Below are 16,428 nucleotides of genomic sequence, written 5' to 3' on the forward strand. Positions count from 1 at the left end.
AAGCCATTCTGTTTCTGATATATTGCATTCTGGCAGCTTTTACAAACTAAAACACGGGGAATTCCAGAACTGTGCAATTCCCCAATTCAGGTCATGTTCACGGCATCCCCTTCGCCCACATTTTTCTTCTTGTCAGTCTTGGTCACTTTTAATCATTGGGATCCCTAACAGAAAATGTTCAAAGTTCTGATTTAAAAGGGTTCACAAGAGGAAATATGTAAAACTTAATGATTGAAAACCCAAGAATTTGGGTTAAATGGGGCTTTTGCCATTTCATTTACTGTTTCTATGTGTTCCTCAAATAAAGTCAATTTTACCATGCTTTGATGAAAATAGGTGTACTTATTAAGAAAAATGACAAGAAAAGAGAAAACGATTTTTTATATGAATGGACACAAAGATGAAGAATGCAAATAAATGTCATAAGGCCCTGTTACTTTGCAGGGTGAAATTTACAAGTTGGGCCTAGTTTTACTTTTGCGCTTACTTGAGACACAAGTTTGCTAAGCAAATTAATGACACAAGCCAGTTGGTGTGCTAGTGTTTTTTAATGCACAGAACAAAAATGTTTTCAAATACTTGAAAAGCAGAAAGAGAACCAAGGAAGTCAAGTCACTGCTCTGCAGATTAGTAATGTGACCACAGATGTGTCACTCCTTCCTCTGCTTGCACATCTGAGAAATAGCCATTACTGAGAGTGTCTACCGCAGGGGTGCTGAAAGGATAAAGGAAGTTAATTGATGGAAATCCAGGTGGCCAACCTAGAATGAATGTGGAATAAATATTGTTGTTATTTATAATGGAATCAGTGCGGTAATTACAAATTCTCCTAAGCTATTAATTCTCACAGGCCTTTTATTGATGTTTTACTTGTTATTGTTTATTTCTGTATCTATATAAAAGTAACAAGACAATTATGCTATAAATTACACCATTAATTCATTCCAACTAGACTTCCCTGAAATTATTAATTAGTGATGTTTACATGTAATTTCCATAAGGGTTAGAGTGATGTTTGCTTTTATAATATCAGTGGGAGGGGAAAATCAATTTTTAAAATAACTATAAATGGAGGAAGTTAATAGGAAGTAAAGATCAAATAATGACTTCTAGTATTTATTAAATCACATTATATGCTGCTTAACAATGAAAATATCATTTATACTGCCAAACGGAAGGAAGATCCTTTCAACTTGATATACCAAATAAGTGTTGAAAAGATAGTCTTTACTCTCAGCGGAGTGTTATGCTCATCAATAATAATAATCTTGTATCTGTTTCCAAAACGTTCAATCAACATCAATCCTCTCCTATTTTAAATTATCCAAGAGAGTTCAATGGGGGGTTTGGCAGCTTCTGTATTGGCAATGTGATTTATTATTTTTTAAAATCTTGGATGTTATTGTCTTTCTAGTGGTGAAACAATCCAAAATCTCCACCTGTAGAAAAATCAGGGTTTCTGAAGCTTGCCAACCAGAGGAATCGCCTGTTTAAATAACTCATTCCTAGATGGCTCCAGGGAATCAGGGTTCTTGTTTTTTTTTTTTTGTACACAAATGTTCATAGCAGCTTTAATCAGCAAAAGCTGTAAACAGCCCAAATGCCCATCAACTTGTGAATGGACAAACAAATTGTGATGTATCTATACAGGGAATCAAGGTTTTAAATAAGTGGCTTTTGTAATCAGACAAGTTCTGGCAAGGCTTCCAAGTAGGGATTCTCTGTCCTAAACATGCACTTGAATCTCCCGGGGAAATTTCAGAGTCAAGAGGTTACCCTGGAGGTTATTCTTACACCTTATATAGAGATCCCCTTTTAGTTTATGGCGTGCTGGAGTGGCTGGAGGGAAGTAAATGAAACTGTTGAGCTGTGTTCCAGTAGCCTTGATTCTTGAAGACGATTGTATATAGATAAAACTTTTACAATGTGACTGTGTGATTGTGAAAACCTTGTGTCTGATGAGCCTCTTATCCAGGGTATGGACAGATAAGTAAAAAATATATGGATAAAAAGTAAATAAACAATAGGGGGGATAGGGGATAAAATAAATTGGATAGATGGAAATACTAACAGTCAGTGAGAAGAGGGGCTAAGGGGTATGGAATGTATGAGCTTTTTCTTTTTATTTCACTTTCTGGAGTAATGCAAATGTTCTAAAAAAAAATGATCATGGCGATGAATACACAACTAAGTGATGTTATTGTGAGCCATTGATTGTACATCATGTATGGACTACAGTATGTGAAGATTTGTCAATAAAAATGTTTAAAAAAAAAGAAAAAAAGAATCTTCCTGGGACCATAAAATACAGAACAGCTGATGCCCAGGCCCTACTTCAGACCAGTTATATCGGCATCTCTGGCCATCGTTATTTTCCCCAAGCTACCCAAATGATGCACATACGTGGCCTTCTCTAGTGCCTTGCTACTCCAAGTGAGATCAGTACACCAGAAGCAGCAGCAGCAGGCTCCCCTGGGAGGTGGTTCTCAGCTCCTTCTCCACTTCATGCCCACCCTCCAACTTCCCAAAGGCAATCTGCATTGTAACATATTCTTAGGAGATCTGTTTGCACAATTAAGTTTGAAAAGGCTGTTCTGGTGCATATCAACAGAACACCTACTTTTCCACCCCGGGAAGATGGATTTTTGCTCTCCCTTCTATCACCCCCAACCACCTCCATCTTCCAAAGCATCTGAATTTCTTAAAATATTTTTCTTCATATAGTTGACCATTGAAAAGTTGACTGAAGAGGGATAGGATGACGCAAACCTATCTGTTCCAAAATCATTTATTAAAGTATGTTAAACGTTGTACAATTGCTCTTACCCAATCAAATGCCCCAGCAAATTTTAATTGGCTGTTTCTGTTTCGTGTCCCATAATCGATGACATGAAGGATCACTAACATTCACATCTGTGAATTCATTTAGACAATTTTCTTTAACCAACAATGAAGACACTACAGTTCTAAGTACCAGATAGAATCAGGGGGAAAAAATTGAAAATAAGCATAACTCTACAAAGAAAACTTGAAAAAGTGAAACACTTCTAAATAAAAATATATAACTGGCCTGGTACCCATTACATATATACATGATACGTATGTTATACATATATACAATAAATGTTTTGGTAGCAATACAGACCATACAGACCATGCATTGGTCTTTTTGTACACAGATGAAGTAGCACCTTGAGCAGCACCACCATCTTAAGATGATAAGCCAAACTGCACATACATGAAACGAAAATATATGTGTATTTTATCTGGCCCACCCTGTAGCCAAGAGGTATAAGGAAAGAACTCTGCAAGAAAAATTGTTCTGGGAACTACATTCTTAAACCAATATAAAAATTCTAAAAAGAAAAAAAAAACAGCACTAAAGATATCTAGGCAAATACAGACACATTTTCCTGCTTACTAAATTTGTCCTATTATATGGCACATTGGTTAACATCAGAAATTAAGAGCATAAACAAAGAGAGAGATGCCAAGTGAATGGCAAAAGTCTAAAACACCAGGTATCTTGGTGTGTATATCACAAATGCCAAGTCATCAACCAACTAGGAAAGGAAGATAACTCTCCATCTAAGTCATATATTTCTAATCATCTTAGCTAATTATAAGCTCTTTATGAATGATAAATTCCTTAAGAATAGGGTCAAGCACCTTCTAAGTCGTTTCCGGCACCTAACTTGATGCTCAGCCACAAGCAGTGAGAGACGCCCAACGTACCATCTGGTTTTTAGGGCTAAGGCGCAGCCTCCAAGTTCTTATCTGGGCTGGCTGTGGAAATGGCTAAAAGCACCAGTTTTTAAAGCTTGATGTCTACTGTCTATAGGAAGGCTGCTTTTTGCTCTCCAGAACTAAGCTCACAGACTGGAGTTCTTTCTTAGTATAGAAGGGGATATTTCTAACATGCCTAAAAAACCCACGCTTCTTCCTCTCAAAGTTCTCAGCAGTCTACATAAATGTTTTATTACCATCAACTATTGTTTCTTGGAATGCTAACTCCCCTGTCAAGTCACTGCAATGAGCTCCTTTCATCTTTGGCTTCCACCCATTCTCCTTCGCATGTCTTCCAAACGATCCTGTCCCTCCCCAATCAAGGTCTTAACTCCCAGTGTCTCTGGTTTCAGCATTTCTGTATGTAATGGGTTGACCTGTAGAACTCTGCCAATTCTGCATGAGCCCAAGGGTGGAACTGCTGCCACCAGCAGTCGGAACACTTCACATCTATACTACTTTTCATGGCTCTTATTGTCAGTGGATAATGACATCCGCCAACCCCTTTTTTAAACCACCCACAGTAATGCAAATTGGAGTTTCCAATTACATGGCATATAACATTTCAGATACAAGATTGAATGAAACAGGGATTCAGTATAAGACTTAAAAATGTTTTTTGCACTTTGTATGTCTCTAATTTAAGTGACAGCTAAGAGAAAAAACAGGGAAAAAGAGGTTAAAAATCTCTACTTCTGGCTAGACGATTTTTAGTAAATCCATTTTTGCAGTCAATCTAGATTAGTCAAGAGAGTCCCTGACCTTTGAAAGTTAGCAAGAAATGGCCACAAACATAACACCAGTACTGATTTGTCATTATTGACTCAGGTGGTTGATCATTAACAGATTCTCTTCACTTCTAGTTGGTTCTAGGCCCATTCTTTTGCCCAGAATGAAGATATCATCAAAGTCATGGAACGTGTTTGTTTTTTTCACAAAGGGCAATTTTAAAACTCTGCCTAAGTCTCTAAGAAAGAATGCTGGGAAAGGTTGGTCTCATGAAGAAAAAGCCCAATGTCTAGGGTAACCAGAGGCCACTAGAAACCCATTAATGTAAGTCCTTGGCTGGCCTACAAATACTTTGAAATGGATGAAAGGCAACTTTCCTCAATAGAAACTGGATACAAGGACTTAGCAGCAGATGTGGGTTAAAGTAAACCCTTTGTGGAGGCAGTTTCTGTCTTGAGTATCAACAACTTCCAGTTTTAAATCAGTAAAGTTTGATAACCAGTTCAGAGCGCACTAGAAGCATCTTAATTTATGAATGTCATACCTTTCTACTCTGACCCAATAAAATGTTAGGAAATAGAAAACAAGAGAGGTATTTTCCAGTCTGTTCATTTCTGTTCTCACCCAAAATACGTCGATGATTCCACATGCTGAGGTATCTTGGTACATATTCAAAGTTTAGGGTCCTTGAGAAATAAAAACAGCCTTCCAACAAAATGGTTGGGGATAACTTTTTTCCTTGATTTGTCTTTAACTACTTGAGTCCTCAATAGAAGAGAGCACAGCAACTTGCTGTCTTTCTACACTAACTGTTAGAATACCTGAAAAATGAAAGCTAGTTTGACTAAGAAAGTCTTTTCTTACAAAAAAGTAGAGAATAAAATCTTTTGTATTGGATTTTCAAAATTGGTAGTGTTCTCTAACAGAAATGATGCAATTCAGTAAGTTTCTTGAAAATAATGGATTCTCATAACCACAGACCTATTTATCTCAGAAATTGATGAGCACGCGAATGATTAAAATCTGCAACAGTGAATGTTGTGCAATGAGTAACCCTGGCCTCAGCAGTGGGTTTACTTTTATTTCCACTCCCTTTTGGTTAGAGCAGGTGTCCCCATGCAAGTGAGCAGGGAGCACCGGCCACCGCAATGCCCTCCAGGTCCAGCCCCTTCCTTGAAGCCCCACCTCCACCCAAGGAAACACAATCCACACACACACACACACATGCACACACACATACACACCTGCCTTAGTGGGGCTAGGAATTCCCGATGGAGAGTTTCCACTGATGCCAAGGGAGCCTCATATTTGCATGAATTCACTTAACCATTAAGAAGTTTCCTGGTAAAGAGATGAAGAATTTTGTAGGCAATATCTCCAAATAGGTTCATTGCCATTTCCATTTTCACATGGAAAAATTCCAAGATATATATACTTTCCAAATAAGAAAAGGCTTGACATTTTCACTTTTGGTTAGATGCTTCATTCGTATGTCATTATGCTTTTATGTGATCACTGTAAACTGTGTTTTATTAACTAAGCACTCAAAGGCCAGTATCCACCAAGGCAAATGGGCCAATTACATCCAGTCAAATAAGGTGACACTGGAAGTGCTCGGAAAACATGAGAAAAGGGTCTTAAGGAAAGTGACATGGAACCCTGGTTATGATAAAAACACTTTCTGAAACTTTAATTCTGGTTAGCAAGCACTTATTTGTCTTTACCATCTTTCTCAAGATAAGATAACGCAGGAAATGAAGCATCAGAATGTGTGCACAGAAAAAAAATGGTGGGAATGGGTGCAGAAAGCTTACAGAAGGGGGAGAAGAAAAGATCAACAGTATCTGGTTTATTATGAATAGAAAGAAATTTCCAGAATTTGCAAACACCCACATTGTTCATTCCAAAGAGAGCTTTTGATTTAAAGGGATCATCCATGTCTCATTTTTTTTTTTACAATATATACAAGGAAGACTTTGATTTCCTTTACTTGTAATTTTGCTTCCATTCAATTGCCAATTTTAAGCTGACACTTGAGAATACCCAGTAGAACATATCCTTCTTTAGCTTAATTAACATGGCCTATTGTCTTACAGGAAAAGTACAAAATTAAGATTAATTCTTCTAAGGAACTCATCTCAACATCAAGATTATATTACAGGAGATAGTATCAGTATATTTAACTATACAATTGAGAACCATCTATGGCACTATGATTCTTATTATATTATTTTTTCTGAATTACAATCTTAAAACAAGGATCATACCTATTCTACTCTTTTTAGCCTTGTTTTAAGCAATTGCTCCACTCTTTACAACAGGACATTGTATACCTCAGTTCCACATCCAAAAAAAAGATGTGCTGTAAGAAAAGAAGTTACATTTTAATTAAAAAATTACACATATAAATCAAAACCTATGTTAAATATTTAATACTCTCTCCACCCGACAGTTCGGTATGCAATAATTTACAACGATGCTTTGTCGTACACAGTTTCAGCAGCAGATGAAATGTATCTTGCAAATGTACAGAGAGTAAACCCATTCTCTCGTGGCATGGTGGTGGGCACATCAGCTCACTGTAGCCAGCTAAGTCCTTACGTTTGAAGACGAAGTTTATGCAGACTCATTGTTCTGGTGTCACAGTGCTTTTTTTGCTTGGCACAATATTGAACGTGCAGTTCAGTCAAAGAACTCCTGAGGATTGTATAAGGTAAACAAACTGAAATGGATGCATCGTACCATCTACAGAGGGGGAGCATGTGAGGTCCTGGTTGTGAATCATGAAATATTTAGAGTCTGGGTACCCATGAGTTAAAGGAGGTTTTGCTGAGGTCATGTAGGTCTTCATTCTGCAAAGGAAAATGAAAGAATTTGTCACCAGGGGCATCTCACAGTGCACTTTCAATCACTCATAAGGTTCTTTAAAATGGGTAGTGCCAGGTAAACTGAAGTTACAGTACGAAGAGTTCTGTGTACCTAAACAAAATCAACAAGCTGAATTTGATCTTTTTTTTTTAAATGCAAGAGTCTCAAACAATCACGAACTAAAATTAAATATTAAATCAGTAAACAAATCAATGAGATCTGGAGGTTTTAGATGTTTAGCAGTGCAAAAAAGACAAAACAGTCTGATGTTCTTATCACCAGAGCAACCAGGTACATTATAGTTATTGGGTAAACAACTACAAAATACAGCAAGCAGGCTGCAGTAAGTCTGGGCTTAACCTTCTTTTGGTTAAAATTCAACAGTGGATTTTAGAATGTGAAGTTGCAGCACTTAACTACACAATCTGAAATCACTTTTTAATGTGAAATTGTCCGGCATAAAAATTTGGGATGCAAATAGAGATTCATGCATAACAGATCTAGTTCATCAGCAAATAAAAGAGCAAGAAAGTGATTCAAATGTAGATCTAATGGAAATAAATTATTTAGGCAGGAGCACAGTAATTCTTTTATGCTCTTCAAGAGGGAGACCACAAAGGAGCCCTATCCATTCCACTTCAGAGAGGAGCTACCTTTTCCAACCTCATGAGGCCTCTCTTTTGTCCTCAACTATTAGATGGGATAGCCCTTCAGAGGTCCTGATTTTTCATATATTCAGAAGTTATCTAAACATATCAATAAGCCGAGTGCCCTGCACAGTAAGTGGCACACAGTAGCTAATCAATACATACTTGTTGAATGAGTAAATGGTCACATTCAGTACTCTGAAGGAGATGAAGCTGAATTCTGTCATAGGTCCTGCCTTCTAGAAATCAACTACTCTTGAAAGGAAGAGAAGCTTCTTTCGTAAACAGGAGGCAAAGTAAGAAGGGATAAGTTCTATGCACAGGAAATAAAAATGCTAGATTCCTGGAGGGATAGAATTCTTCTAGCTGCAAATTTAAGGCAAGTTCCTCATTGACACACTTAACTTGGTTTAGAAGAAAAGGAATAAGTTGGGTGTGTGGAAATAGGGATTATATCTGTGTTGATTCAGTGTTGCATCTCTAGAGTTTAGTCTAAGACCTAGCATGTAACAGGTACTCAGTGAAAACGAGTTGAGTGAAAGAGGGGAAGGCAGGTGAGGGCACATTATAAAACAGGCCCAGGGATTTGAGAACATGGCCACGGCCAGGCGAAATGAAAGGGGTGTCTTCACTGCACCACCAGGTTACCTGATGAAGGGTGGGAGAAGTGAACTCTGCAAAGTGGGTTGGGGCAGATGGTAAGGAACCTTGAGTGACAGGCTAAAAAGTCTTTTACCTAATTACAAGGACAAGGAGGACATACTTTGTGAAATGATCAAGCTGCTGCCGGAAGCTCATGAGCTTAGTGATGGATTCTAAAATTCACAACAGAAGGGTGAACAGTATAACTTTTTTTCTCTCTCTCTCTCCTTCTTGCAGGAGATTATGGCTGGGACTAGTCAACATTCGCCATTTATATAATGCCTTTCAGGTAAACTGAAGTTTACCACGCAAGGATTCTAGTTTTATGAGGAGATCTGTTTATTTTAAAATATTAACTCTGCCTCTCGAAGACAGGTAAACAGTCTATTTGTCCACTTACAAAGAGATCTGACGTGGAGACACCAGTGTAAAACTGAAAAAAAGTTCTCCAGGCTTAGCCCTTTAATTGTCAGAGAAACAGGATTTACTTTGTGTGGCCTCCTCAAGTGAAAGAGAAGTGCATCCTTTCAATGGCTGTGTGGTGTGCTGTGAAACCCTCCCGAGAAGACTCTCACAGATCTATTTACTTTCAACTTTCTCCTGAACTCAGAATGCAGCCTATCAGAATGTGCCAGCCAGAATATCTAGATGCAGCTTAACTCAGCTTCATGACACACCCGGGCAGTCAGGCTATTCTTCATTAACGGGCTTGTGACAAACAAAGAGAGCACCTGATGTAAAATGGGGGAAAAGCAAAGGGCACAGGCTAAGCTTTCCATTTCATATCTGGCTCTCATCCAGGAGGGCTGAAAAAACAGCTTCTCACAGGAACAAACTGTGCCCCCTTTTATCTGCACATGAGCCAACCCACACGGATACACAGGGGCAGGGATTGGGGGCCCTGCAAGGAGGGGATAAAATATGGCTGCACTAGGGGTTGAAAATCCTATTGCTTGGGGCCACTCTGAAACCCTCCCTGTAATTTTCTACAACTATGCTAAAACACAAGAAATAAAACCAACTATCAATTCCATTGTGTACCTTCCCTCCAAAGTCTTAACACCACTACTTTTAAAAGCTGTTTATCATAAATCTTGATCAACACATGTCTCAGCTACAAAAGCTGCCTGTTGGTGCCATCCAGGTAGGGGTTATAAAAACCTGAAAACAAGTCGGAGGAAAGGGTCATAGGGAGCAGATGAGAGCAGGAGGCAAAAGGTAAGTAATAGAAGCCAGGAAATTGTTAAAGGAAAACTGAAGTCCATGCCTATTTGTCTTTGTACAAGGGTGTGTGCATGTACGTGAAGTTTAGACACGGATTTCTAACTGACATGCCTCAGTGGGAGCTGTCCTTCAAAGCGCCACCTAGGGAGCTGCAGACTTATCCAATCACGCAGCCATTGTTTGGGGCATTTTTGGAATGCCTTTTCAAGTTCCCATTTCTTTTTTGCAACTGCCTTCTCAGCCTTGGGCATATTCCTTTGAGTGGTCTCTATAGCAGCCAGTGTTGGCCCTCTGAGGGCACATTTGATCTTTGGGGACAGCCAAAAAGCTTTTAGAGCCAAATATGGTGAAGAAAGGGGCTGATTAAGCTGGGTAATGGTTCCCAGGGAGGTATTATCTAAGGTCAAAGAACTCCAAAAGTGAAGTTCCCAAAACACAGCTGTTCTGGGTAGTTGCGCTGATGAGGTTTTTTTTTTTTTTGGCGGGGAGTGGGGGGGGAGCCTCATGGTTTTATAGACATACCTCAATACACACTTTATTGGGCTTAAGTTCCTCTGTTTATTTTCCTGCCTCTATACACCTGCAGGCAAGAAAAGCTGAACTTGAATAAAGCAACTCACTTGGAGCATTACAAACATGTATATATACAGTTGGAAATATGTTTTAAAAAAAGAAAAACAATGACCAGACTAGACTCCTGTAGTTATTCAATATACATCTGTTTAGGGACAAATACAAATGCAATGATAAAGACTGAATAAGCACTGAATAAAGAAGACACCGGTGTAATGCATTTTATATATACAACCCGGAATGATTCCTGCCAACTAAATGAGGCAAATATTGCTAGGATGTTTTTCAAATGCAAAAAGGTATTTGTAACATGCATACACTGGAAACAAACAAGCAAAACGTTTCCTTTAGGGAAAGCACTATACAAATGTCACACAAGGTGATGTTCCTGTGATATATCCTCTCCAGTTACATCATTTGGGAATAACTTCTGAACCCGGAAATATAATGTACCTGTCACGAGATTTGGTGGCAGGAAATGACATTTTGACAAAATTTCATTGCCACACCAGTATCAACTGTTCCCTTCCTCATGCGTCTTCTTGTAATATAAAACCTACTCATGCTGTTGCCAGTAATGAAACATGTACTTTTTAAAGCATTATCAAATAAGTCAACACTTGAGCAATGTACTAGAGACCAATGGATTACTGCATTATGACATCTGAGTAGGAATTTACATCTTCTGGACAATATCCACTTAAAGTATGCCTCTTGGAGCTCAAAAACAAACAGAGGGTGGGCCACGGTGGCTCAGCAGGCAGAGTTCTTGCCTGCTCTGCCAGAGACCTGGGTTCAATTCCTGGTGCCTGCCCATGTGAAAAAGAAAAGCAAAATATATAGAGACAAATAATGGGCGGGCCGCGGTGGCTCAGCGGGCAAAGTGCTTGCCTGCTATGCCGGAGGACCTCGGTTCGATTCCCGGCCCCAGCCCATGTAACAAAAACGGAGAAACAGAATACAATAAAAACAAGAAAATGTTTAAAAATGTTTCCCTTTCTTCTATCCTTCCTTCCTTCTCTCTGTCTTTCAAAAAAAAAAAAAAAAAAAAAATATATAGAGACAAATAAGACTTCTGCTTCCTTTTATGCTGTCTCAGTCTACTCACCAGGCTTCACTGGAAAGCAGCAGAAAACAATGCAAAATCATGACATACTACAAAGGAAGGAAGAGTACCATTTCAACAATGCATTTTTAGTCAAAATCATTGACTAAAAGTTTTTTTATCTTGTATTTACATGTCTCGAAACTTCCTGCTAATTTTTTTGAATGAAGTGCAACATAATAATAAATATCTGGTTAAGGCATTACTAGCAGCTTCTAATTTTGCTAGGAGTAAAATACTGCAAGTAACTCAGCTGTTATCATATACTAAAACCTACCCAGAAAGTTTACACTTTCTCATCCAACTGTGCTTTAAAAACCGACTATGGTAATAATTTTTCTGCAATGATGATCATTGTTTGAACTCTTACTGTAAATTCCACTAGAAGAAAAAAATCATATGTATATTTAATTCCTCCACTTAAAACAAAGGCATCAAAATAGCATATTTCTCTTTCACTTAATAGAAGTAGCTATGATTTTTTTGAGTAAAGTTTAAAAAATTTATAAAATACAGAAAAATATAAAAAAGGAATAAAACATCCATGTAATTCTCATCACCCAAGGAAAACCACTATTGGTGTAGTTCCAATTTCACCGTTTACTTAAAAGATTTGAACTTTTAAAAGTCTACATTTGCTTTAAAAAATAATTAATTAGGAGAGGATAATAATGCTTTTGGCACATGTAGCTCTTTCCCATTCTAACATACGTGGTGAGAAAATAGTGGAAATGCTGACCAGTTTTTTCAACCTTGCTGTGATTCCGTCCCTTCCCCATCCTTCTAGTTCACCACCTTCTAGTTTCAGAAGCATGGCATTCTGAAAGTAGAAAAGGCCTCAGGCTTCCTGGCTTTGGTTTCCAAAAGCCAGTGTCTTTCAGAGAATAGCACACGCAAAAATGTTCGGGAGAACCACGGCAGAGAAGGACTCCTCTGAGGGGAGAAAAAGGGATTGGGAGTGGGGGGAGAGAAGGTGGTAGGCCGTGAGGGCAGAAAGGCCAGGGTGGGGCCGGGGAGGCAGCGCTGAACCCCGCAAAGTGGAGCCTACAGGGCCCAGGACACATGCCTGTGTGTCAGGCCTGTTGACTTCTTATCCTGCCCAAGGACATCCAGCCACACACTGCTGCTGCCTACACCACCATCTGGTGCCAATTCGGTTCTTCAGCCCCCTCGTCGACCTCATTCGCGCTTCAGAACTACAGTAACACTTCCCTATGCAGATGTAATTAGCTAATAATGTGAACAGTAATTTAGAGCAGACCAGGTCTTTTAGAATGCTTGCACAAGAAAGCACTTCATAAAACACTGTAAAATTACTTGTTTTTTTAAGCATACCCAAAATCTGGTAAATGATTTAAAAATCTGGCAGTTTAGAACTGTTCCTCATTTTAACATTCACACCATACAATATCAGATGGGAAAAAGAGACTACTGAATCAGCTGATAAACTGCGAAATCCCTATTAAAGGAATTTCCTACTTTAGAGCTTGGGTTCTACCATCTGGGTTGGATGGAAGCATCTAGGGATGAAGCAGCAATATCACAGCCCAGCTCTGTTAGATATGGTAATCACCCAAGTGAAAAAGAAAGAAAAGCTAAATCCAGAGAGCCTCAAGTTTGGGACACTCAGGAAGAATCTCTTCCTTTTAGAGGTATGGCTGGAAAGCATGAGGGCAAACTGAGGGCTTCGGGAAAGGACACAGCTAAATGGTCACGTCTCCACACTCCATCCTTTCCCTAATCACTCTCCCTCCCCAAAAATCCAAGTTAGGATTCAACTAAAATTAGAGCTAAGGCCAAGATGTCTGTTACTTTAAGTTGAAAGGAGATAGCCATGTTAGCTAAAGAAAGGAAACCAAAAATCTTTAAAAATAGGCCAGGAATGGGGCTGGGAAGACTTAGTTTTGTGGTCTCAAATGGCAAAGGGTAACCAACGCACCGCACCAGTACTCTCTCGGAGCTGCTTAAAGAGCACTTTTGCCCGGTGCAGGTCACATGGGAGAGGCCTGGTGAAAATAACAAGGTTGCTAGCCAGACTTTCGAGGGTGCTAGGTTGCCAAGGAAGAAAATTCAGGGAGAGTTGCCAACGTGTAAGAGGCCATCTCACTCCAGTTCCCCTTTTGTCCCAATGAAAAACCTTCTGGCAGGGCCGGTGACTTCAGGAGACCACCAATGAAGAAAGGCACGTGTAGTCTGGAAGGGAACGGCAAGCAGGAGTGGCTGGGAGGTGGCCATCAAGCCTGTCAGCTCCTGCTGAGGTCTACCAGGGTGTATTTGGCCAGCTGTGTACATTTCTCCTCCCCCAGCAACAAAAGGCAGAAGGAGGCTCTGGAAAATTTCAAAGATGGCTAGGGATTTATAGAGAAGATAGATTGAAAAAAAAGAAAGAAAGAAAACATGGTTCTCCATCATTAAAAGCATCCTGTTAATGATATAATAAGGAAATGTGAATGAACATTCAGAAATCTTTTAAGCCAAAGTATAATCACTTTGGTTATTTTCCATTCTTTTGTATAAACATGGAGGACGCAGATAAGTCAAAGACAAAGCAAATGATGTTGATGCCTTAGCAGCCCCCTCCCAATAAAAGTCAAATTGTCCCAAATCTCTTTTCTACCAGTATTATAGTATGTCCCCATATACATGATAGTCACAGTAGAAGGACTCAGAAAAACAATCCCTCTACATTTTGCGTTCTGCACTGTAGGGACAGGAAGCTTTAATTTTAACAGAGTTCAACCAAAATAAACCTGTTATGCAAGACATTAAAGTAATACGATATAATCTTCCCTACCTGAGTAAGGAAGTCATAAAAGTCAGTCTTTCTTCTGCTTTCATGGGAGCTATTTCTGCAGTACATTCCCTCTCACAGGAATTACATTCATATCTGTGGTTTACACTGCAATTTCACATCAGTTTTTCTGGTAATGTTCAGAAATGCAGGATATAGGTTTTATAAGGCTGGCTTTGATACAAACCAGTAGACGTAAATTAAAATCACAGCTTCATTTACAGGGTGGTGTTGAGATAGTAAAAAAGTGTTTTTAAACCTGTTTCTGTATTTAGGCCAATGGAAATCAAGCAGATCTATTCCCAATACCTTTATATTTTCTCTATTAAACACTAAATGGATTTCACATTCTTAGCCCTCTCCCTGGAGTCTTATCACAAATTGCTTCAAGAAAACCAGTGCCTGATTTTACTTTTGAGAAAGCGTTGTTCCTTATCAACCTCCGCCGGTTGTTCCAAACTAGCACATGAACAGGGCGCAGGAGAGGCGTTCAGAGCTGGTCCCGGGTCTGCAGCAGGCTGAGCTAAGGATTATTAACACCACTGACATCACTTTTGGCAGCTGGAGAAAAGGGAAAACCTGTGTTTAATCTATTTCCTACTCACCACAAGTTTCAGCCGGAGTCCCCGATAATATGGGCTGTGGTTGACTTTATGGAAGAATTTGGTAATGCAGGAAAAATGTACTGAACTAAACAAGCATCTTTAAAAGAAACCACGAGCTACCTCGGCTGTGTGGCCCTCATCTGCTCCCCCTTAAATTTCTTGCTCTTAAACTGGTTTAACAGATGACAGGGCCACACAGTTCCTGGTAAGGTCAAACTTAGTAGAAGACTCTCCCTGCTACACGCATCTGATTAATGTCTCCTGGAAACTGTCACTTTAAATCAACAGCAAAAAGAGTTTAGGCTTTGTTTTCCTTCCTGCGTTTGAGAGAATTCCAAGGGAAAATGTTGGGAAGAATTAAATCCAGGATCCTTTGAAGTGAGCTGTTCTTTAAAAAGAAAAATATTGCCTAAATAGTGAAAGAATACTCTTTCAATTGAAACAGGTCACCAAGATGTAAGCTTATGGCACATATTTCAAATGTATTCAGTACACAATTCTCATCCTTTTTGCCTTATGAATTATTATTAAAGAAATACAAGTCATAAAGATTTCAGGGCTAGGCGAGTGATTCTTAAACAAACTTCAATGTTAAAGAGTAAGGAAAAATGTACTAGCCATCTTAGACAACTGAAGGTTAGAGGTAGCTCCCATGTTTAACTGGGCTATTTCAAAGATAAGCTCTAACGTTGCTTGCAATAAAGTAACACAAAAAATGTGTACTTCACTTGAGTTGCCACTACCTGAGTGAAAAGTGAGTAACCTGCACACAATTTTGAATTCTAAAATGTAATTTAGGAAATTTAACCAAAAAGGGGCTATTTTGAGAATGAAGGGGGAACTATTACACCGCTGTTAGGCTTTTCAAAGACGTCAGTTATGTTTAGTTCAAACTAAAACGTATTCTCAAACTAAGTTTTTAAAAAGAGACCAACATAACTTAGACGATCTCCTTTTTTGTCCTTTTCTCTGTGATTGTGGACAAGTTATTCACCTACCGAAATCCCAATGTTTTCATCTTTAATATGGGGATAACAGCTCCACTTCACAGGGCCATCATTAGGATTAAATGAGATAAGACCTGTAGCGTTCTCCCCATGCTGGGCACAGAGCAAGCACTCAAACATCGGTTCTTATTGTAACCACGACCGTCATGAAGAACTAGATAGAACTCCTCGGGCCTCACATCCTCTCCTCATACCTGAAAACACCACATCCGAAAAAGGAGAGGTGGAACCAGCAGGCAAAAGTGCACGCACAGACCAGACAGTAGCCAAGGACCGAAGCTGAAGCCAAGCATTAGGACGGGTTTGAGGAAGAAAGACAGTTATTTGAGAGAAGGTGGTGTGGAAAATGACAGAAAAAAAGGTAAAGGTCATGGTAAGAGAACTGAAAAAACAATGCCATAATACAACTTTATACAAAAACCTACCTACCTACAGGGACAAAAGCAGGAGG

At 39.1% G+C, this 16,428-nt stretch overlaps 1 protein-coding gene across 2 annotated transcripts in view; it reads right to left on the bottom strand.

The window, feature by feature from the left end:
• Positions 1–6,349: 6,349 nt before the first annotated feature.
• The window catches only part of IRS1 (insulin receptor substrate 1), a 57,584-nt gene continuing 47,505 nt past the window's right edge, over positions 6,350–16,428 (bottom strand). For both annotated transcript variants that reach the window (XM_077155297.1, XM_077155296.1), the window contains exon 2: positions 6,350–7,367. The gene's annotated coding sequence lies outside the window, so the exon portion shown is untranslated. The remainder of the gene's footprint in view (positions 7,368–16,428) is intronic.

Source organism: Tamandua tetradactyla, chromosome 3, assembly GCF_023851605.1.
Source record: "Tamandua tetradactyla isolate mTamTet1 chromosome 3, mTamTet1.pri, whole genome shotgun sequence".
In the NCBI taxonomy this organism is placed as follows: Eukaryota; Metazoa; Chordata; class Mammalia; order Pilosa; family Myrmecophagidae; genus Tamandua; species Tamandua tetradactyla.